This window comes from Triturus cristatus, chromosome 9 (genome assembly GCF_964204655.1).
Source record: "Triturus cristatus chromosome 9, aTriCri1.1, whole genome shotgun sequence".
Taxonomy (NCBI): domain Eukaryota; kingdom Metazoa; phylum Chordata; class Amphibia; order Caudata; family Salamandridae; genus Triturus; species Triturus cristatus.
The window spans coordinates 1140783022-1140805801 of record NC_140592.1 but is presented as its reverse complement, the minus strand read 5'-3'; positions in this window follow the sequence as shown (position 1 = coordinate 1140805801).

The following is a 22780-nucleotide window of genomic DNA, read 5'->3' as shown; positions in this document are numbered from 1 at the left end:
TTACCCATGTGCAAGTCACTTTCTCTCTATATGCATAGAACGTAACCTCGTCGATTTGCATAATGTACAACCTCACCCTTCTATGTAGGCTACAAGACGCCTCACCTGTGTGCACGGCATTATATTTCTTTGTTGTGCACAGAATGGTACCATAGCCACGCTATGCAGGGCACAAGTCCTAAAACAAGTATTTGCAATGCTATAGGTCTCGCATTTGCGAGACTTTGAGCTACTGGCATTATAAATGACAAACCTTTATCTATGGGTTGGTTTTGAAAACATAAAAATAAAAGGCATCGTCATTTACAATGCCAATAGCTTAAAATTTTGCAAAAGCGAGACCTATTGCATTGCAAATGCTTGTTTTAAATGCAGTTTTATATGGGGGGAATGCCACTCGAATGTATTACTTAGAGGGCTTTATATGAGCGCCAGTTCCTTTGCACAAGGAAACGTTTGTTTTTGCAGGAACATGTTGATTTTGTGATTTGCCCAAGATCATAGGATGTTGTGCCGACGCCGAGACTCAAACCTGGTTTCCAGCCCCATCATAGTTGGCAGCTCTAGCCTTAACGCCAGGCAGAAGGTGCCAAGCGGTCAGAGCCTGGGGTCGCAGCAGAAGAGAAGCAGGAAGTAGGGGCGGACTGCACGGGCCTATGTGCGCTTGTGAGTTCTCCTTGCCATTCCCCATTTTACCTTTGTTACAGGCTGTAATGCGTTTTTTAGGTCTCGCCTAGGCAGATCACATGCGCTGCATAGGAGAGAGACCTAATGCCATCGGCACAGCTTTGGGGACAAAAACGTGCACGCGTTGCATTGCTTGCAATGGCAACGTGTGCACGTCTGGCGATTTCCTTGCAGGAGCCCGCGGCGCCATATGGTGGCGCCATATTGTCGCACGCTCCCGCAAGGGAATCTCGCAGGCCCCCTACCCAGCGCGAAAAGTAAACAAGCATTGGCATAGCCAATAGGTCTCGCTTTTGGGACCTTATTAGTATGTTTACTTTTGCTATAATCGCGGCACGTAAAGCGCGGGTGCCGCGATTATAGCAAAAGTAAAGAAATAGATGTTTTTTTCTATTTCTTTACTTTTGCTATAATCGCGGCACCCGCGCTTTACGTGCCGCGATTATAGCAAAAGTAAATATACTTATAAGGTCCCAAAAGCGAGACCTATTGGCTATGCCAATGCTTGTTTGGTTTAGGTCTAGTGCAGCAGCCCTATCAACCAGGTATCCGCGCCGATTGACGGGCAGATTATTCAGTCGTTTTGCCTGATATCCTCATCACACAGAATTTTTTTGCAGGAGGCATTCGGTTGCATGCCCGTTTGATATGAACTACAGATGTTTAGTCTAACGTTGTGTTTAAAATATATGTATAATTTTGATATGTTTACACGGTTACTTCTCTCGCGTGTGTTTTTGTTTGAGTAATGTTTTTGTTATTTATTTCTTAATTGACCAAACTTGATCGAATCACTACTTCAATCTTTTTATTGTTTGTTTTATTACGCAGCGCCTTCCTTGGATACTGTTAGTGCATGTTTGAGTACATTTAGCTGTATGGGCTTGCTCAGGCAGAAAGACCAAGCCCTACGCAATGTTTTGTAGAATACAGTTACATGCCGTCAAAGACCCTCAAAGGTTAGTGTATTCGAGAGGTGGGATATAGTCGATGCCCTGGGATTGCGGTAAGGCTCAAATGCAGGCTCTTGGGGGTGGCTTGAAAAAATCAGGTAGGGGCTGCTAGAGATGTCTGGAGCGATCTAATCTTTAGTACATGTTACTTATTTCTTTCACACTCCGTTTTTTTTCACAGGATTCAGTCCCGGCGTATTTCTTTAATTTTCACACATTCTTCGAAGGACTATTTTAGTGGAACAAAAGTAAATTGCTCCACTTGCTGTTTGGGATATCTCTGAGGCTTACGCACTAACGGGGACCACAATCAGCTGTTACCCAGCCGTAAAAAAGTGTCAACTGGATCACATATTTGCTTGTTAATTCTGTGCGGAGCGACAGTATTTCAGAAAACAATCACATTCTTAGAAAGCAGGGCTCAAGTCGAGTGTAGACACGGTCTAGCCACCATTTTCCTACCCTGCTCCAAAGCTGGCCACTTTCTACAGAGTGCCACGTTCCTTTCTAAGTTGCCAGGAAAGCATCAGTACTTCTGAAAGTTACCATGGACATGCTCCTCAGAAGGACTTTTTCTTTATTTTTGAGCTGAAAGTAAAATAAGTTATCATTATCGTTGATTGCATGGGACTGTACAGTATATATTTATTCAATCGATCAAAAGTATGATCATTCACATCTTAAATACAGTACATAATGAATAAAACCAGTAAAATGTACACCAGTATAAAAGCCATTAAAAAAGTTATACAATACAGTAAAACAAACTTCTAAATCTTTCATAGCCAATATACATGCGTCTGAAAAATACCACTAAGCCTGATTGAAGTTACATTAACGATACTAAAACACAAGAACAGGTTTGCCCGTTTTTAACCTTTTCCACCATGCAAACATTAAAAACCTCGAGACAGCAAATACTAACCAGCTTGTAGTATCTGATTTAAATATCCGTATGGCTTCCAATGGACAATTAAAAGATAAAGTGCGACATACAGCCGAAAAAAAAGTGCTCGATTGTTTCAGGGAAGATATGGCATAGATGACACAGTGGATTGACAGACAAGTTTCCCCATGAGTTCTTCATTGCATTCAAAGGAAGGGTTCCATATCTGAACTGAACATACAAAGCTCGTGCCTGGGCGGTTCAATATAATCCGGAAACCCTTCAAAAGCAAATACTCTTTAACATTTAAAACCCCCGCAGTCAAAGTGCCATGTGCAAACCGGTCAACGCTTTCTGAGATCATTAGTTCCCAAAACCTTTTTTTAACTAGAGGGACCATGAGTTTAGTCATAGACCCTGGGTCCTCCCAGAGTTGCGCCATCCCAATTTTTGTAAACCAGACCTTGATCTTACTAAACCACTTGATGCGGCCTGTTTGATTGTGCAAGGCAATCAGCTCTACCATTGTCTCCCTCAGGGGCACCTGTGTTTTACTTATCCACACCCTGATCCAAAACAGAATTGACCTCAGAGTGGCATGATGATCTATAGGTTTTAGGCCAAGATCTAATCTAAGTGGCAAGAGTGGTGTATTCACTGTGAGGTTCATAATAGCTCTGATAAATTTATTTTCAGCACGAGTTAAGTCTGTCAGGTTTTCCAGCCCCCACAATTCCGCCCCATACAGGGTCACACCTAGGCCCTTAGCCCTATGAATTTCAATAATGGGGGATATTGGCCGATAAGGGGAAGCTCTAGCCCTTTGAACTATAGCACAATCAACATGCTGGAGGGTCGCGATGCTCTTTTCTATCTGTGGTGTCCATGCCAGCCTATCGTTGATACGGATACCCAGGTAGTCAAAGGAACTAACCTGCTCCAAACTTTGCGTGCCCAGGGTAAGTTTCCACATGTTTGATTTATATGGATTAAAAATCATATATTTGGTTTTTAACTCATTTATTTCTAGGCCCTTTTCTTTACATACTAAGGCAAATTTATTTAGAAGATTTTGAATTCCACGGGGTGTTCTGTCAATAAGCAGTGTATCATCTGCAAAAAGCAGACAAGGCGCTACCTTGCCAGCCAGTTTTGGGGGATTGCCACCACAATTGAAAAGCTCTCCTATTAGACCATTAATGTAAAGGATAAACAGTGTAGGGGCAAGAACGCATCCTTGACGAACGCCCTTCTGGACAGCTATGGCGCTAGTCAGACAGCCTTCAGTATTCCACCTGACCCTGGCGAAGGTGTCTTGATGTAACCTGACAAGAATTCTGAGCAAATAAGCTGGTAATCCTAATGTGTTCAGCGCTAGCCAAAGTTAGAACCGGTCGATGGAATTGAAGGCGGTCTTTAAATCCACGAACACTACATATAGGTGACCTCCTCTGATTGTAACTTCTTTCCAAATTAACAAGAGGAACCTAAAGACTTGGTCCGTGGTACTAGTTGCAGCCCTAAATCCTGCCTGTAAGTTAGACAGAACATTATTTTCCTGATGGGCCTGTAATTCCCCAGCAACCCTTTATCACCCTTTTTATGAAAGGGAATAATTTCGGCACCCCGGATTAGCACCCCCCTTCAGGATAGTATTATAAACCCTTTGAAGCAGCGGACCCCAGACAGTCGGTTCAGCCCTAAACAGGTCTCCCGGAAGCTTGTCAAGACCCGGTGCTTTGCCACTCTGCAAGAAGTTTATGGCCATAATTGTTTCCGCAAGAGTGATATTTTCAACATCAACCACTAACTGGTCACAAGGATTCATGCTTAGGGCTGGAGTGAACGACGGCCCTTGAGCTGCAAACAATGCCCCAAAGTATTCTTCCCATACGTGGGGCTGAATGTAGAAATCCGTTGTGCTACGAAATTTGTTGATCCCTTTGCCAATAGATGTCAAAAATATTGACTGTTCTTATGTTTAGCGGCTTCTAAAAGCAATTTCCAATTTTCACACTCCCAGTCCCTTTTTGCTTTATTTTGAGCTAGTTTATATAACCTCCTACTGTTCGCAATTTGTACAGGGGATTTCGATTTTAACACCACCATTAGCTCGTTCCTAGCTTTTTTGCATGCATCGTTGAACCAGGGTGCAGTTTGATGCTTAACTCTATTACTTTCTTTATAAAAAAATGGTTTTAGACTTGCAGTTAATTCCTGGAAGATACTCATGACAGTCTCTAACCCAGTAGTAGGGATACTTAGATCCATAAGAGACCACTCCACCACAGAATATATTTGGGGGAGAGAGTTTGAGTCGGCTAAGATCATTGGCCATTTAACTCTCCTATTGTTGTTATTTGTGATAACCTGTGTGGACTCAGGCCTAGGGTGCCTGCACTGGGTAACTAGTCCCGTCATCGTAAGCGCCAAAGCATTATGATCGCTGTCTTCCCGGGCTATAATGACCTTATCCTTGACTAAGGGCCACAGATCTAGGTCAACAAGGATATAGTCAATCCGTGTTTTCAATGCCCCCCTCTTAAATGTGTGACCTGCTGCTCTATCAGAATCGGTTCGACCATTACCGGCTCTGACACCATGGGTAATAGTAAACGATAGTACTTGTTGCCCCACCCTTGTGGTTTTCTTAATGGGTGGGATCTGGAGTTTCGCAATCCCCCTAGCTTTATTCCCCTCCAGGATAAGGTCCTGTATGTAATTCACCGGTTCAAAGGTCGTATTAAGATCTCCGGCCGACAATCAAACAGTGATTTCCCATGGTCGAATCAAGGTAGTTAGCCAGCGATGTTATTGTCCCTGAGGGTCTATGTGGGCTGTCAAACCGATTGTATCTGTTAAAAAGTATGATTTTTGCGGTCCCCTTACCTGAGGACAGCTCCAAACCGAGTAGTTCGGGACAACCAAGGTGCAGGTCCTTTACTTTACAGATAAGTGAATTTTTAACCCAGATCAGGAGGCCACCCGCTGGGCGACCAACCGGAGGCTGTATGGCTTCAATACTATACGTGGTGAAGCCAACCGTGTGGACACACCCTACTGCCCAGGTTTCCTGTAGTAAGCAGAAGTGAAAAGCGTCCATAAATTTACCCCAATCTGGGTCATATATCTTCGAGTTTAGGCCTGCTACATTCCAGGATAAAAACTTTAGATCACAGCAGCCAGAAACATTTTCCTGTGAGTAACCTATTGGGGTTGTTGGCCCCTCGAGATCATAATGAAGGGGAAGGAGCAAGGTGTTGGTAACTTGGTCGCAAGAACCTAAGTTACCATGATTGTGTGGCACTGAAGTAGTACCAGAGACAACAGCAAATTCCAGGGCAGATCCAACCTCATGTGACTGTGACGGAGAGGGGAGTACACTGTCCAGTCAATCCTGGGAATCTAGGCCACTCAGGGGATAATACCTATTACACTTTCTACAGAGTGCCACGTTCCTTTCCAAGTTTCCAGGAAAGCATCAGTACTGCTGAGAGTTACCATGGACATGCTCCTCAGAAGGACTTTTTCTTTATTTTTGAGCTGAAAATAAAAATAAGTTATCATTATCGTTGATTGTATGGGACTGTACAGTATATCTGAACTGTTGTCATTGCAATGAAACGGTACCAGCACTCACAAACTGTTATGCATCTAATGGGGCAATGCGTCCACTCCTTAACTGCCATGTGTTTAGTGGGTCAATATTTGCCCTTCAGAGTTAAACTACTTTTTGACGGGGCCCCACCTGCATTTCAGAACTACCGCATCTTTTAAGGAGCATTGCATGCACTACTCAGCACCCATGCGTTTAGTGGAACTCTTGAGCTGCCGTAGTGTTAACGCAGCACTACCTGTATTCCCGACCTTCCAAACCTTTAGTGGGACAGTACTTGCACTCCTGACTTTTAACGAGAAAATGCCTGTGTCCCTGAACTGGCAAACCTTAAATATGATAGTACCTGTTCTTATAGAGAGGTTGGTACATCATGTGTCAACACCATCCCCAGCAATGCAGTACTTCTGGTTGGAGAGCACGCACAAAATATTCTGATCAGAGCTTCAATACAGTAATTGGGACCCTATCCTAACTTTCCAGGAGGGGTGACATATGGTTAACACTGCAGTAAACACACATGTGGTCAGCCTCCTCAGGGAGTGCAAAGGCTGATTTGGGACTCTCCCTAAACCCGCCTGAATTGGTATAATGCATGCTTTTTCTGCTTCTGCATGGCCCTTCACTCCGGTTTTCACTTCTCTTCCTTAAACCATCTAGTGGACAACTTGCTAGGCCACAACATTTTTGTGCATGTCTTGTTCTTGTCTTCTTTATTTTCTGCCTCAGTGTGGGGTTTACAGTTTTTTTTTGTTGAAGTTTCATAAAAGCAAACACTGCAAAATCCAAATGTGGCATAAAACACCATAAACGCAGTTTACACTCTTTACTCATGCCTCCATCACATGGATCCCTTGTCTTGTTTTCCTGTTGCTCGTTGCCAGTGTTATGTATGTAGCTTTCTCTTCAGGCCATAGGTACCTTACATTGTCGTGAATACCAGGTAACAAGCATGTGGAAATTTAGCTTGCAAACTGAACATTATCTGCGCCATCTTGCCTCTCCCCAGCGCCACGCACAGCGAGCACGCGGCAGCCATTTTTTTAGGCACCCCACTCTCTCCCCCACTCATTGTCAATCGCCAGCGCGTTCCCCTGACACTGCAAGCATCCCCCGCGCGCCGGCCACCCCCGCTCTCTCATACAGGCCGTAAACCCTCTCCTTCTGCGCGACCCTGCTACGGAACCACATCCGACCGACATCCCATACATGGTCATGCCTCTCCTTTGATAAACCCCCCTTCCTCTGCGCCCCATTGTCCGACCCGATCCCAGGCCATCACCTAGCCCTGCGGATGCAGTTTATTGCCCCTACTGTAAGGGAAACACCCCACATCAAAGGGATTACAGTAGATCAAAGCCCCTACCCCCTGAGACCCGACCGGTTGCACACACCCCCGGGAATTGGCGGAATACCCTGCTGCGCGATAGCCCTCTCCTACTGCGGGTGAGGTGGGAACTTCTACTGTAGCTATGTGTGGGATCGGATCTGAGCCGGGGCTTCAGGGGATGTTCTCTCATGCATCAAGGGAATCTCAAGAATGTACTATGTGTAATAAAGCAATAAACCTGTGTATAAGAGACCAGGTCTCAGAGATGCAGTTAGAGCACCTCGTGACGATACCTTGCTGTCTGATCTGATGTGAATAAAACTTTGTTTCCTGCCTTCCAGTCTCCGGCGCCTGCCTCTTTCATTGGTAAATTATCGAGTGGTATGAGAGGCGATTACCGCCGGGCAAATACTTGAAAGGTTATCGATTGAAACTGCCGCTACCATTTAACAAGCATTTGCAATGCAATAGGTCTCGCAATTGAGAGATTTTGAGCTATTGGCATTGCAACTGACAATGCCTTTTATGTATGTGTTTAAAAAACCTTCAATATTAAAAGGCATTGTCATTTACAATACCAATAGTTCAAAGTTTCTAAAATGCGAGACCTGTTGCATTACAAATGCTTGTTTGAATGGCGGTGGCAGGCATGAGCACATCAACAGGACATTACGTAAAAACTGGATATATGCAATTTTCTATCGGTATGGGCTTAATTCCAGTATGGAAAGTGACATGCAGAAATGTATCATGTTTTATACTCCAGGCATTTAGTGAAATTGGACCCGATTCTCTACGGTAAAACCCCCAGTTGCGTTTTTAAGACTGTGAGAGACTGGAGCAACTGCATTAGAAAAGACACTTCCCAGCTCCACACAATGCCCTTCACAGCAACTTCTCTTTGCAGCACCTTCCTGCAGCATCCTCCTGTCAGGCAGACACCACACTCAAGCTCCTCTGCTGAAGGGGTTCCTTGGAAGAGCATTGTCATTGGGCAAACATTGTAATTAACTTATTGGGATTACCATTAAGTAAATGACTGGGGTGTGACAGGGTCAGGCGTCACAAGCATTCTTTGCTCTTTGCATTCCTCAGTGCCTGGAACAAGGAATTCTTGTATTCCAGGGCATTTCTCCTGCTTTACTCCCTTTTTCCAATCCACGGAAGGCAAAGGCAGAAAGAATGAAATTGCCACCGTTTTACATCCTCTTACCACGGATGGGAAAAAGGCATTTTGAGCTCCCCTCTTTTTTTAGTCACCACATTATTATCAATGCTATGAACAAACGCTCTTGAGGATTTATAACAATTTGCACTTCTTTAATATCCAGATTTATTGTAGGGTGGCCCTTGAATCATAACCTGCGGCAGCCATCTTGGATATTGTAAACCCTTTCAATCCTCAGACCCTGAGAGCTCCCTAAATCAATGCACCACCATCCTGGGATCCCTAACAGGACGTGGACAGATATAAGAGGTTTGTCTGCCTGAGAGGCACACTCACTTCCAACACTCCTATATTGTATTGTAAGCTTTATTGTTTAGTTAATTAAACCATTACAATAGATAAGATTTACAGAGAGTAAAACAATTATCAGACAAAATTCGTTAAAACCTCTGTATATACAATATGTGAAAATCCGATATTTGTAAACAATCGATCAGTGGAGTGCGACTTGTATTTGTTGATACATAGCAGAATTGTTATTGGTGCCATGACGGGCAAATAGGTCCTTGGTTCTGCTGTTTAAAATATGTGCAATAAAATTTACCAGGGCAGTCAGTGCACTCCAGAATTCTCCAACGAGTGCTCGGACTGTGCAGCGGGGTCAGCCAACACTCCTATATGCCAGTGTCAATGGCATGTCTGCTAGAAGTAGGCCTATCCTCGTCAAGGTCTCTGCAAGGATGGCTTCTGCACTCCCTTCTTCTGGAAGTGGAGAAATCACCTCAGACTGGTCATCATCAGAAACTCCCCAGAGCTCCACGTCAATACCTGTCTCATCTGCTGGTCTATTGTGCTGCTCCTTCAATGACTTTTTCTCCACCCCCTGCACGCTACTCCTTCCTTTGGTTACGTTTCTCTCCCAGCTGTTGTGGTAGTGATGGTTATGAATGGCCGTAGGGTAGCAGTGGCAGTAGAAGGAGTTGAGAAAGTTATATTTGTATTAGAAAGTCGAAAACTCCTCGGAGGAGTTCTACATCCACTGGAGAGCCTTCAATAGAGGCTTCCTCAGCTAGGTCTAGGATTCTAGCCAGTGGTCCTAGAGTGTTCAGTACTTTGTCTTGACACTGCTTGAGGCAACTTTCCAGTCCTTTTCTAGGCTCTCTTCCTGTTTTAAACAGGAAGGTCATTAACTCTGGGTCTTTTCAACTGTAAATATATATTTCAAAGGATATGGGGCAGTGTTTACTCACTGGCCTGTCCAGGAGATCTTTGTTTCTAGGATATTTCTTATTTAAAAGTATTATATTTGAGGAAAAAGTTGTTATGCGGTCCTACCATTGCAAGCGTGTGAAAGTTTGCTTCCTCAACAGATCTGTAACACATCGCCGTTGAGCTCCGCGCTGTGCGTCGTCATGAAGACGCACAGCGCAAGCCGAGGTAACTTTGTCAGTTACTGTATTTTACGCTTGGCGGGTCACAAAGGGAGAGTCCTCTGAGCGAAAGTGTTATCCCCGCCCCTGCGACTAGCGTCGTACGGGAAGGTAAAATGAGAGGAATGTGAGCGGGTCGGCGTCGGCTGTGTCCGGAGTAATGGGCAATGAGCCGAGGCCGAAGTGTATTGAGCCTCGTGTCTCAGCGGAGAGCTGGCTTTGACCTCAGGAGGCTGTTGGTTACATTCCGCAGACCTCTAGGAAGTGCATACAGGTCAGAATCTGTTTGCTAAAACAAGTGGCGTTTTTGTTTAGAGCGATTTGATAAAAGTAAGACCCGACCATAAATTGGAAGGGTATCAAAGTAAAAGAGGTTTACTTACCTTGCATCATTGGTTCGGTTAATCTTTTCCTTTACAAGGTGATCATGAAGGATATCAGTAATCAATACTAAATTTTAGTATTGTGCACATTTTATACTAAAACCAATTAATTTATTATACACACATCTTGTACTAAAGCCAAATTAAGCTATTATACACATCTTATACTAAAACCAAATTAACACCTTATATTAAAGGTTAATAGGAAAGAATATAGAGAGAGCATGAACAGGTACTTAACTGACCAGGAGCAGCGAATAAAAGAGAACGATGCCTGGTTACCATGACGTTTAGTTATGGTCTATGGAATGTTTTACTTATGATGTAATACATGTGTTTTAAAGGACTGCATGTGTGGGCAGCAATAAAAGTTATTGCATAATGGTAGCCTCCAGTCTTGCAATGAAATCTTTCTTCTGTACCTTTCTTTGGTTTTTGGTGGTGGTAGTGGTGGTCCATGACTAGTTGAAGGCTCTTCCCAAAGTCTGTGCTCTGTGACCTGGAAACATAGTTGGAATATATTTTCTCAGTGACATCAGGCTTCCCGCTCCAGCCACACAACAGCAGCGAGATCATGAAAATTAATTCAATGAATTCATTTTTCTAAGCAGTTTTTTTGCTACATACCCATGGCTCCATTCCAAGCTTTTTAAAAGCTTCTTTGGATGAAACTGAAGCATGGTTCTATGGTTCTGGACATTACCAGGCCATGGCGTCTGATTTTTAATTCTAATTGTAATTGCATTTATATAGTGCTTACTACCCCTGATGTGCTTTTCGGCAAGTAACACGCTACTCCGAAACCCAAAAAGGATTAGTGGTGAATCAGTATAGGGAAATATTAAATTAATTTGAGCAATGGACATGTGAGTCTGTTATTTGGATTAGAAAATGATAGTGGAGGGAAGGAGGAGGGAAGGATTTGCCTTTATATAACACTAAGGGCCATATGTAGGTAGCCTCACATTTACCGATTCATAAATACTGAATTTTACCGATTCGGTATTTATAAATCGGTAAATGTGATGTAGGTAATGATTCGGTAAAGTTTACCGAATCGGTAAAATTCGGAAATTATGAATCGGTATATTATGTAGGCCCATAGGAATCAATGGGAAGGTATGCCTCATTACCGATTCGGTAAATACCGATTCGGTAATGGGGGGAGCATATACAAGGGTGGCAGGGTGTCACATTGACACCCTGTTGCACCCCTGAATCTTGCATGTGTGCACATGTGGCGCACATACATGCCCTAAGGGCATGTATGTCTGCCACATGGCACTCTTAAATCAGCAAAATATTGCTTTTTGCAAGGTATTCGTTATTTATCACCAACCTGTATTTGGTGGTAAATAACGAATTCTTAATACTGATTTTCACTCTTTAGAGTGCTCCCTACATTGCATTTCTGGATTCGGTATTTACCGAATCGGTATTTTACCGATTTCTTAATTTCCGATTCGGTAAATACCGAATCCAGAAATCAGCCCCCTACATAGCAAATGCCTAAATACCGGTCGGTAACGGGATATTTACCGAATTTCGGCCGTTACCGACCGGTATTTGGCTTCCTACATGAGGCCCTTAGTATCCCTGATGAGGCATCAGAACGCTTTTTGGCGAGTAGCATGCTTCTCTAGAACCCAAAATAGCAACTATCTCCCTCCAAAACACAAGCATACAGAAAGAGATACTACAGAAGAGCGTTCCCGATCTTAAAACAGATAATAACATTTCAGTACATAAATAGGGTAAGGAAAGGGACTGTTTCATCGTTATGTCTCCATTCTCAGAGTGGGCACAGAAAAAATGTAAAGGAAAATGACAACCGAAGGGAAGAGACTGTAAGCAGGGGTGCTAAAGGATTAGTGTGAGGCATGAAAAGCTGCAGTAATAAAATGACCATGAAACGAAACAGGAAGGGTAAAGTTATGAAAGTAAAGAAATGTTCAAAAGGTGCTGAAAATTGAGAAAATGTAAAATGGGAGATCGAGGTGACAAAACAATGAAGTGGAAGAAAATACAACCAGAGAGTAAAAAAAAAGATTTTAAAAAAGAGACAACAATGGATGCCTTCTAAGCAGGAAAGTGATTTCAATTCTGTTCCTCCCCAAACTGAGGGGATGGCAACAGATTGTTCTGCCACTCTTCCAGATCCTTTAGAGGCACATCAAGCCGTGGGCTAATTACACACAACCATTTGCAAGTGCCCTAGTGTTATTGCACCCGGGCTTACCTGTTGAGTTAACACCAGTTTACTCTCAGTGCCTAAAGCATTATCCCCTTGTGGGTGTCACCCAAGTTGTAATTGGCCAGGCAATGTGCATATTTATCAAATATCGGAAACAACCACCTGAACCCTGGTGACAGGTACCAGTGATCCATTCCCTTTGATTATGAACGATTAGCTGGAAGCCAAATGGATCACAGCTTCTTCTATCTCCCTCCACATTGATTTAAATATATGTAAAGAAATACAAGTTCACAGCATCCGCCTTCCCCTTGGCACGCCACCTTGCATACACTCGGTGCTTATGTAGCCAATAATTGTGCACATCTTCTCTTCCTATGGTTGCAGCTCCACAGCACAGAGGCCTGTCCACCAGGTTTGTTGAACTTCACTTTCTACAGTCTCTCGGAGACCATCAGGTCTGGGTGGCGTTCTTCTGGTGAGGACAGTGGCGGCTGCCTCGGTACAGGTGTGGTGAGGCGGGGGAAGCGAATGAAAAAATAAGCAAAATTAAGTTACCTTCCCGCTGCCTCACGCTTCTCCTCTGTCCTCTTCTGTCCCCACCACCGGAAGCACCCAGGCTCCCGGACCCTCAGTCAGTGGAGTGATGAGCAGTATCAAACATTGACTGCTTAGTGAGTTAACTATTCACCAGTGTTGTGACCTGCAGGACATGAATTCAAATGCTGGCCATCCCAACTCAGCCTTTCAGCCATCTGAGGTCGATAACTTGAGCACCATTCTGATGGGTAATCCTAACACTTCAAATTGATGCTAGCAAATAGACAATGATTAGTCCAGATGATGTGCCTACAACATAAATGTTTTTACCTGCGTCACATATTTTTCGGGACGTGACATATTTGCATGCAGCTATGTGTGTACAAGCTCTAGTGGCACCCCAAAGTGGGGGAACGAAATCCCTCAGCAACGTTTTACGGTAATTGCAGCGGAATAAATCCCACCTCTAAATGGACAAAGGGCCCCCAAGGAGGTGGGTGGGCAGTGGGGGAGATTTTGATACTTTTTCCAATATTGTGAGCTTGGCATGAGGCACAGGTGTGGCAATAAATTTGGGCTATCGAAGGAAAGAAAGACACATGCCAGTGAATCACGGCAGAAAGAATCATACGATGCCTTGCGACATAGGCGATACCATGGTGTGAATGTCATTTTGGGGAGCAATACGTTTGGGGCTATCACTATCTCTGCACTGTCCCTCTACACCCCATGAGGGTCCCTTGTACAGTTGTGTTTAATCCAGGTCTGTTTTTCAGTGTCAGGTGCCTGCTCCTGTAACATAGACAGACCCTTGAGAAATACATCAATGTTTACATAGCATGCATTGGTATTTCATCACTACACAGCAGAGCAGCTTTAATTGCAACTTGATAAGTGAGGGCATTTTCTTGAGACACTTTGTCTAGTGATGACTGATGAGCAGTAGCGGATACTACAGGGCAGTAGTGGTGGGGTGGGGGATTAAGAAAAAAAGAAAATTGCACTTACCTGCCGGCTGCCACTTCTCCTCTGTCCTCTTCGGTCGACGCATGAAGCAGACTCCCCAGCATGACAGCAGTGTCGTGATTGGTCTGAGCTCCGTGGTTCGGTGCTCAGACACGCAGTAGGAGCCTGTGCATGTTCACCCAGGCTGTGCATTACAGCCCGGTGGAGAACATGCTAAGTGCACATGTCTGTTTGGTCGGCACAAGACGGCCAGCCAAAAAGTCATGCGCACATAGAAAGTGCTCATTACTCCCCCCTTGCTGTGTGGGCAGCCCCACCCTGCACCTTCAAAGCCAGTAGTGAAAAATAAAATGATAATAAAATAATGTTATTATCATTTTACATTTCCTTCGGGGCGACGCTTTGCCACCTTAGCGGAGGAGCTGCCCCTGCTGATGAGTAGCACCTTTGACAACAGCAATTTTAAATGGCAACGTAAGTGCTTCTAGTAGATTTCGGACATACATGTCATTCTAATGGGGCACCGGCAGAAGTGAGGAACCCTTGTTACATCTATAGCAGCCAAGAGTCATGGGCCACTTGCAAAACATATTTGTACTCTGTGAACACACGCTTTTTTGTGGCTAATACACAGATGTTGGTGAGGGCAACAAGCTCGGCCACTTGGGCTGAGTGCACTTGGGTTAAGTGCCAGCTTCCTACACCTCCGTGTAGGGTACATGCAGCATATAGAGCTGCAAGGTTTCCAATATCATTCCTAAGGCAAGATCCATCCACACAATAAATGAGTTCACTTTTAGATATTGGTGCATCAGACAGATCAATATGAGGTTTGATCAGGGGCTCGATAGTTAACAGATATCATGTGGCTCACCCACCTGAGAGGTGGGCATTAAAGAGGCTGGGTTCAAAGTGGGACAACAAGTCAGGGTGATGTGGAAGGCTGACAACAATAGGATATCTGATTGGGTCAATCGGGCAATATAAGGTGTTGCATTTTATTTTTGTAGTGAGCAGAAAGGAAGCTATGGAATGGGGAACTGCTACAATGAGGGTGGAGCCCAAGTCAATGTTTTCTGGTGCTTCTACAAGATCTGCTGCTGCAACAGGGCATAGGGAAGGCCTAAGCCCCCCTGCTATGGGTTCAAGAGTAGAGGAGTAATAGGCAATGTGCTTTCGGTCACACAGTGAGGTTACCTAGAGATGGCATCAATTTGATAGCTCGAAAGGTACTTCCCTTGGATTGTTCTAAGGTGGTTGGCAGATGTACCAGATCAATGTCGTGTACCAACCGGGAACCTTTGAGAAAGACCTGGGTGTCCAGATCTTTTTTTTTTTTTGCAGAGTTTTTATATAGCGCGAACTTGACCCCAATCCAATCAGGTATCACAACGCTTTACATAGCACCAGTTACGTTACATTAGGACACACATTCATTCTTTGTTAGGCACAGGTAGATTAAGTGATTTGCCCAGAATCACAGGATGTTCAGCCTCATTACCGAGACTCGAACCCAGTTCCCCAGGTCCGAGGTCGAGCTCCCTAGCCGTTAGGCCAACTCCTCTCGCCAATCTCATTTTAAGGGTTAGAAAAATATGGAGGGGGATTCTCTCTGATGGCTTTGGGATTTTTGGGAACCGGTAAGGAGTAGGTGGGGCAGTAGGGGTACAAGCCATAATCCTATCTCTATGGAATTGGAGTCCCACCACGAATCTGCTTGATCCTGAGGATAGGTGACTCATGCGTCCCTTTGCTAGGTCCCTCATACCAGCTAAAAAATGCAGCCATTGCTCTGCATCTGTCTTGTTCTTAAGATCTTTGAGGTGCCTTCTTAAATTGTTTAAGTGTTCTAGATATAAGATATCTTCCTCAGGAATGGACCTCTTTTCATCCTTGCCAGTGAGTCCCACCAATTGTTTCAGATATCTGCACATATTTTTTGCGTACTGGTGGTACAAAGCATGGACAGGAGTCCTTGTTACCAGGGCCTATGTTGTTTTGATTTCTTTGCTCACATTCCTGCATCATTCACATCTGGGAGCCCATACAGCTGTCTGTCAACCTTGTGCTGTAGCTCATCCGTAGAGAAAGAGAGAGAAAAATGCAAACATTGGAAGGGAGGGATCTCACACTTATTTTTTCCTAACTGTTCATTCGAAATGAAAATGAGAAAACAATTTGTAAAGCGCATCTAATACCTGAAGGTGTCGAGCCACTGGCTCAGAAAGAAGACCACAGTGGGTGAAAGGATAAAGTTATTGGTCAAAAAGCCAGGTTTTGAGTGCTTTCCTGAAAGCTAACAGCTGAATTTTCCCTTTCAGTTTCGGAGGAAGAGAATTCAAAAGTCTGGTTGTGCCCAGCAGAAAATGTCTACCGCCCCAGCCAGCCTTCTTGACTTCGGGCACTACAAGATTGTGTGCTGAAGTGGATCGCAGCGGCCTAGGTGGAATATACCACTGAAAACTGTGCTTAAGGTACTTTGGGCCTAAGCCGTGGTGTGCTTTAAAGGCAATGAACAGAGCCTTAAATTCAATGCACTTCCTGATAGGGAGCCAGTGCAGGTGACTAAGCGCAGGTGAAGCAGATTCATGCTTAGGAATGCCCAGAAGCCAACGTAAGCTGCATTTTGTACAATCTGATTTTTTGTCAGACACTTTTTCCTAATTTGACGAATAAAGCATTTCAGTAGTCAACCTTAGAGAGAGTACAAGGGCTGAGGTCACAGTTTTTTTGTAGATACTGAGGAATAAAGTGGAAACTATTTATAAGAAGTTTTAATGTGATGAACGAGGCAGAAGTGATGGTATTGACATAGCCCTCAAAGGAGAGTTTACTATCAAAGGTATACCCAAGTTCATCACCTTGCTAACTGGTGTAGGAAGAGAGCCAAGTTCCTGCGACCACCATGTGGGCAACCAAAAGGACACCTTATTCCTGGAGAGTAGGACCTCAGTTTTATTGAAGTTAAGCTTTAGACAATTTGAATTTAAAGAACAGTTAGATGTAGAAAAGGAAAGTAACTTTCACTCATGCACACTAACCCCCTTGCTTTTGGCTTCTTCCCGACTAACACAGCGAAGCTAGAGTAGAGGCTATGGCAGATGGATCAGTGAGCCTCTTTTGTACACACATTCATCCTCATAGGGTCTGCGTTAGGGTCCTGCCACTCGGGACTATCTCCCCCTTCCATGCTATTCTGGAGCCCACTCTCTCTATACTGTGTAGTCCCCTCATAGATTTATTTAAGGGACTACAGCCTCATCTGCCTACCCACCCAGTTTAAACTTGTTATCTTCTACTCAGACGATGCCTTATGCAACTAGATAAATAAGCATAGTAGCAGAAAATAAGCATGTTTAGACTTCACTCTGTTCAATTTAGCCACACTAAGGCTTGGAGAAAGCCTCCCTTACCATTGGCACCTGGGGTCAAAATTTCGAGTCTCTTCCAGCTCTTTCCCAACAACAGGATGAAAGTAGGCAGGTCCTGTCCTATAGCAGCAAGGTTTGTGGAAGAAAATGGCTAGAATCCCCCTTCAAGTGTAAAACAGGTTTATTATGCAAAAATAAGATAGAGAAAAAATAGAGATATTCCTGCAAAGAGAGTGAGAAATTTCCCTCCTCAAGCAGTTCGGGATCTAATGGTAGCTACTTCTCAATGTCCCTCACATTTGTGCATTTTCTTTACACAGGCAACTGAAGGAGGCTACAAGTGATGGAAACTGAAACTTTAGATAGTGAGTTTTCAGGTCACCACTCAAAAAAGAAGGGATTTTCCACACTGCTGTTCCCGAACCTTCTCAGCATCAGAGACCTAAGGAGTCTGGTGGCTGTAGTTGAAATTCTTTATGCTTGTGTTGTTTGTTGTACGATACTTCTCTTGAAGCCTTAGAGGAAGAGCATAGGCTCAACCATCGCTAGTCCAGAGTGGAGAGATACTTTGCTATCTGAGTATAGAGTTGTTGGAAATTGGGTTACTGGCTAACTGGGATGTGAGCCCTGCTCAAGCAGCAACCACAATCCTTGTCCGGGTAAGGCACAAGCAAACACCAAATTAACCTCTGCTCAACCCCCAGGTAGCTTGGCACAGAGCAGTTAGGCTTAACTTCGAGGTAAAGTGTAACGTATTTGTGAAAAATGTCAAATAGGAATAAAATGGAAACACCACACAAAATGAGAAAAACAGAACTTTCTTTAATAAATAAAACAAGACCAAACAGGCAAAAATTCAATCAGTATATCCAGAAATGTGCAATTTTAAAGACTTCAGTGAAAATAGCACCTAAAAGCACGAAGCACCAACCGTGGATATCTGGTTGCTCCGGACCGGAACAAGGTTACAAGTTAGGGCCGACCACAATGGAGCACGGTCTAACTACAGGGATCCAGTGAGGCCCACGGAACATGTATCTTAAATACTGGTTTGAAGAGTGTTGCGAGGATTCGTGTCAAAGATGGACTGTGCAACCGAAGCTATGAGTCAGTTCCAGGATGCAGTGAGCCTTCGATGCGAGGGCCTGTGTCATTGTGGAGGATCCCATCGACAAAGCTTGCGATGCAAAGTCTGAGGCGATGTGCGTTGGTTCTGCAGAGCTGCGAGGCAGCTATGCGGAATCCGGCTCCTAGGATGCCGTCGACAAGGGAGGGCCTGCACTGAGGATGCATCGCACAGCGGTGGTTCCAAAGGCGTTGCAGGCTGCGGCAGTGATGTGGGTCTCTGCGATAGGTTAAATCCACGCAGCAGCGGGGATGCATTGGTTCTGCTCATGGTTGTGCCGCGTGGCAGAGGAGATGTGTCGGTTCCACTGAATCCACAGAGGCTGGCAGAGCACCTTAAGCCCACTTCCAAGGACTGGGGTGACACCACTTGGCAGGGTGGACTCACAGATGGCAAAGACCAGGTGCAGGTGCAATGTTGTTGGAAGCCTACTATGTCCCTGAAGCTTCAGATCAAGAGGCCAGCCAACTAGCCCTTGGAGCCACTCTAGGTTCTTGGTTTAAGAGATGCAGGCCCAGTCCTTCTCACTCAGGCAAGAGGGCAGCAGGTCAGCACAGCAGGGCAGCAGTCTTTCAGAGCAGCAGTCCAGCAGAGTGGCAGACCTTTCAGCAGCAAACAGTCCTTGGCAGAGTATCCACAGGTCCAGAAACGTACTGAAGAGTTGTTGTCTGCGGCCCAGTATTTATACCCAGTTGTGCCTTTGAAGTGGGGAGACGCTTCTAGAGGCATGCCTTTGAAGTGCAAAGGTGCCCTGCCTTCCTGGCCCTGGCTCCAGACAACCTACAGGGGGTTTGGAGTCCTTTGTGTTGAGTCAGGACACAGCCTTTTCACGTGTAAGCGGGGCTTGGACCAGCTCCTCCCTCCCATCATGCCAGCAATGGCGCCTACAGTCACACCTAAGCTCTCCACTGTGTGTTTATGTCTAACAAGAACAGAAAAAGCTCACTGACAACTACACCCAGTCATGTGACCCAGAGACAGGCTGTAGGCCCCAAATGGCTAAGACAAGAAAAATGCCGACTTTCTAAAAGGCAAAAATCTATAGGGGTTAAGCCCAACGTACCGGGTCCAGGTAGGGTAATCAAAATTCAGAACACAAAACAATGAACCCGGCTCCGTACTACCGTACACTCCTACTACTCATGGAGTAACGAACAGTCAACTCTTTTATCTGTCCGAATGGAATTTTTTTATTAGACCATTCCTGTTTCTTATTCATTTAAAAATTGATCAAAACAATTTTTTGGACTGAAAAAGAAACACAGACTTATCAAATTCACACATGAACTTACACGTATATACAATTCACATTAACATACACTTAAAGACAAAAATGGACTTACACACTGTGAAAAAAATTATTGACAACAGCTTGCAACATGACAATATCAGCAAATGAATTCATACATTAATCTGATGCAAAACACATTTTTAGAAAAATTTACATCATATACAAAATTTAGTAATAAACATGAAAATATCTAATGTTATGAACCACATGTGTTATTCCAACTCCAGCATCAAAAGAGTGTCTGAATAGTATATCAATCCTTTATCTAATAATTTCCTTCAACGCTCGCCGCATTCAGAATTAACTAAATGCCTCCCAAAATGCCAACGCGTTTCAAGACCCAGGCGAATAGTACTGGCACTATCATCAGGGCTTCATATAAATGGACCGGATATTCTACAAAAACCAAAATAAATAAATGATGCAAAAACAGCGTCAACCCGAACTAACTCTCTCTCTTGTAATAACAGGAAAGCTACAAGGTGACGGACATAAATGGTAGCACCTCACTTTTTTACTGCCACCTTATCAGGCCGTTTATGCACTAAAGCTCCAGCACCCGTCACCTAATGGTGCCTCTGTGAACAGATCAAATACGGGCGTGCTTTCCCTCACGGGTATTATCTATAAGAAGTACAAACGTAAGCGCATTTAAGCATACGGTCGTGCAACCAATGTGTAGAACTCGTCTTTAAGGAGAGGATATACTTGATCTATATTGAATGATTTTGTGTCTCTTTCAAATTTAGCAGTCTTAAGGCTAATGGTATTATCTTTAAATGACAAGTATATCCTTTCCTTAAAGACGAGTTCTACACATCGGTCGAGTCACGTAGGGCTTTATCAAACTTTCAGGGACGCTCAAGGAATCGTTTTCTCACTTTTTCGTAAACGTCATCTTCAGAAACCTCCAGTGATTCAGACTCGAGGGCTGGTCCTTCACGTAAGCAGGTTGCTTTTTTAGACAAAGGCGAACCGAAGCAGAGATGAAGATTCAAATCCCAGCCGTGGGAGATGAGGACTCGACGACAATACTACAAGTCGTGAAACCCTCTAGTATTATTAATCCATCACAGAGACAATTGACAAAAGAGAAATCTTCCGTATTAGAACTGGGCCTTAAATTTGTCCCCAATAGAATTACTGATTTTACCAAAATGAAATTGGAGGCAATAGAGTTTTGCCGAAAAATTCACCTGAAGGCATTTTTCCATGGAAAAGTATATACTGATGAATGAGGTTTCTGGACTTTCAAATAAATCTAAATTTGTCCCATTCCCACATACAGTACAAAAAGAAATTTTGGCTTATGAACAAGCGGTGTTATCGGGCTTCAGCCAATTAGAAACAAAGAAAGTCTTCATTAAACGTAATATCACGAGACAGCAGCAATTGGCCATTGAGAGTTTGAAACAGGACACATCGGTGGTGATAAAACAAACCGATAAAGGTGGTGCCATAGTCATCTGGCCTAAGGAAATGTATGTGTCTGAAGGAAGGCAGCCAGGAATGGTACCGCAAGGTCAAGGATGATCCCACTAAGTCTACTCATGAGGTTATTTTTGGAATATTGAGAACGGAGGATTCTTGGGTCTGAAAGAATTTGAATATTTATCCAAAAAGTTCCCAAGGATCCCAGTATTATATTTTTTACCCAAAGTACATAAGAGGTTGGATAATCCCCCGGGCAGGCCAATAGTATACAGGAGTGATTCTCTATTAGAGCCCATTTCCAAATATGTGGATTTTTTCCTGAAACCCTTTTTGACCGAGGTACCTTCTTATGTTCGTGACACGGCTGATTTTATCAATAAGATTGAAGGCCATGAATTTGATGAGTTGACCCAATGGATGGTGTCGTTTGACGTCACCTCATTATACACGCAGACACCCCAAGATGAGGCACTTCAAGTGATTGAAGCATACTTGGAAGAAAGACCTCGTCCTCATAGGGTACCCTCATAGTTTATTCTTCAACTAGCAGAGGTTGCCTTAAAGAAAAATTATTTCAGATTTGATGATTCCTTTTTTATTCAGATCAAAGGATCAGCTATGGGCTGTCCGTTTGCACCAGAAATGGCGATCCTCTTTATGGCCAAATATGAGGATAGATTTATCCATTTAGAGAGCATATAGCGCAATGGTTGCGCTATATAGATGACATCTGGGGCTTGTGGAATGGGTCTAAGGAAGAGTTGGAAAGTTTCTATGGTTGGCTAAACACCCGCCATTAGGATATCAAATTTACATTGACCATGAGCAGGACAAAGCTGACGTTTTTGGACGTTGAAGTAGTGTCCAATCATAAAAAGTTAACAACTACTTTGCATAGAAAGGCAACTGATAAAAATACCATCCTTCACCATACACGTGCTCATCCTAGGAGCTTGAAAGAAAATCTTCCGTATGGACAACTATCAAGAATACATTGCAATTGTTCATCAAAATCAGATTTTGAACATCATGCGGCGCTATTTAAAGAACAGATGATCCTTCGTGGGTACCCAAAAAAGCTCTTGAAGCATTCAATAAAGAGAGCGTGGTACACGCCTCGGGAAGATCTTTTACAAAAGAAGGAGAAACCACCATTGGAACGTATGATTTGTGCGACCACTTTTGGTCCGGATACAAACAGATTCAGGCAAGTTATAATGAAAAATTGGCACTTGCTTGAAAAATTAGAATGCGGTTTTCCAAAACCCCTGTTCGCAATGAGAAAAAACAAGAGTATTGGTCCACAACTAGTATGAGCAGACATCTTTCCCATTCAAAATAAACAGTCTTTAAGATCACAATGGCAATTGAAACCGGTTGAGGGCCATCATAAATGTGGAACGTG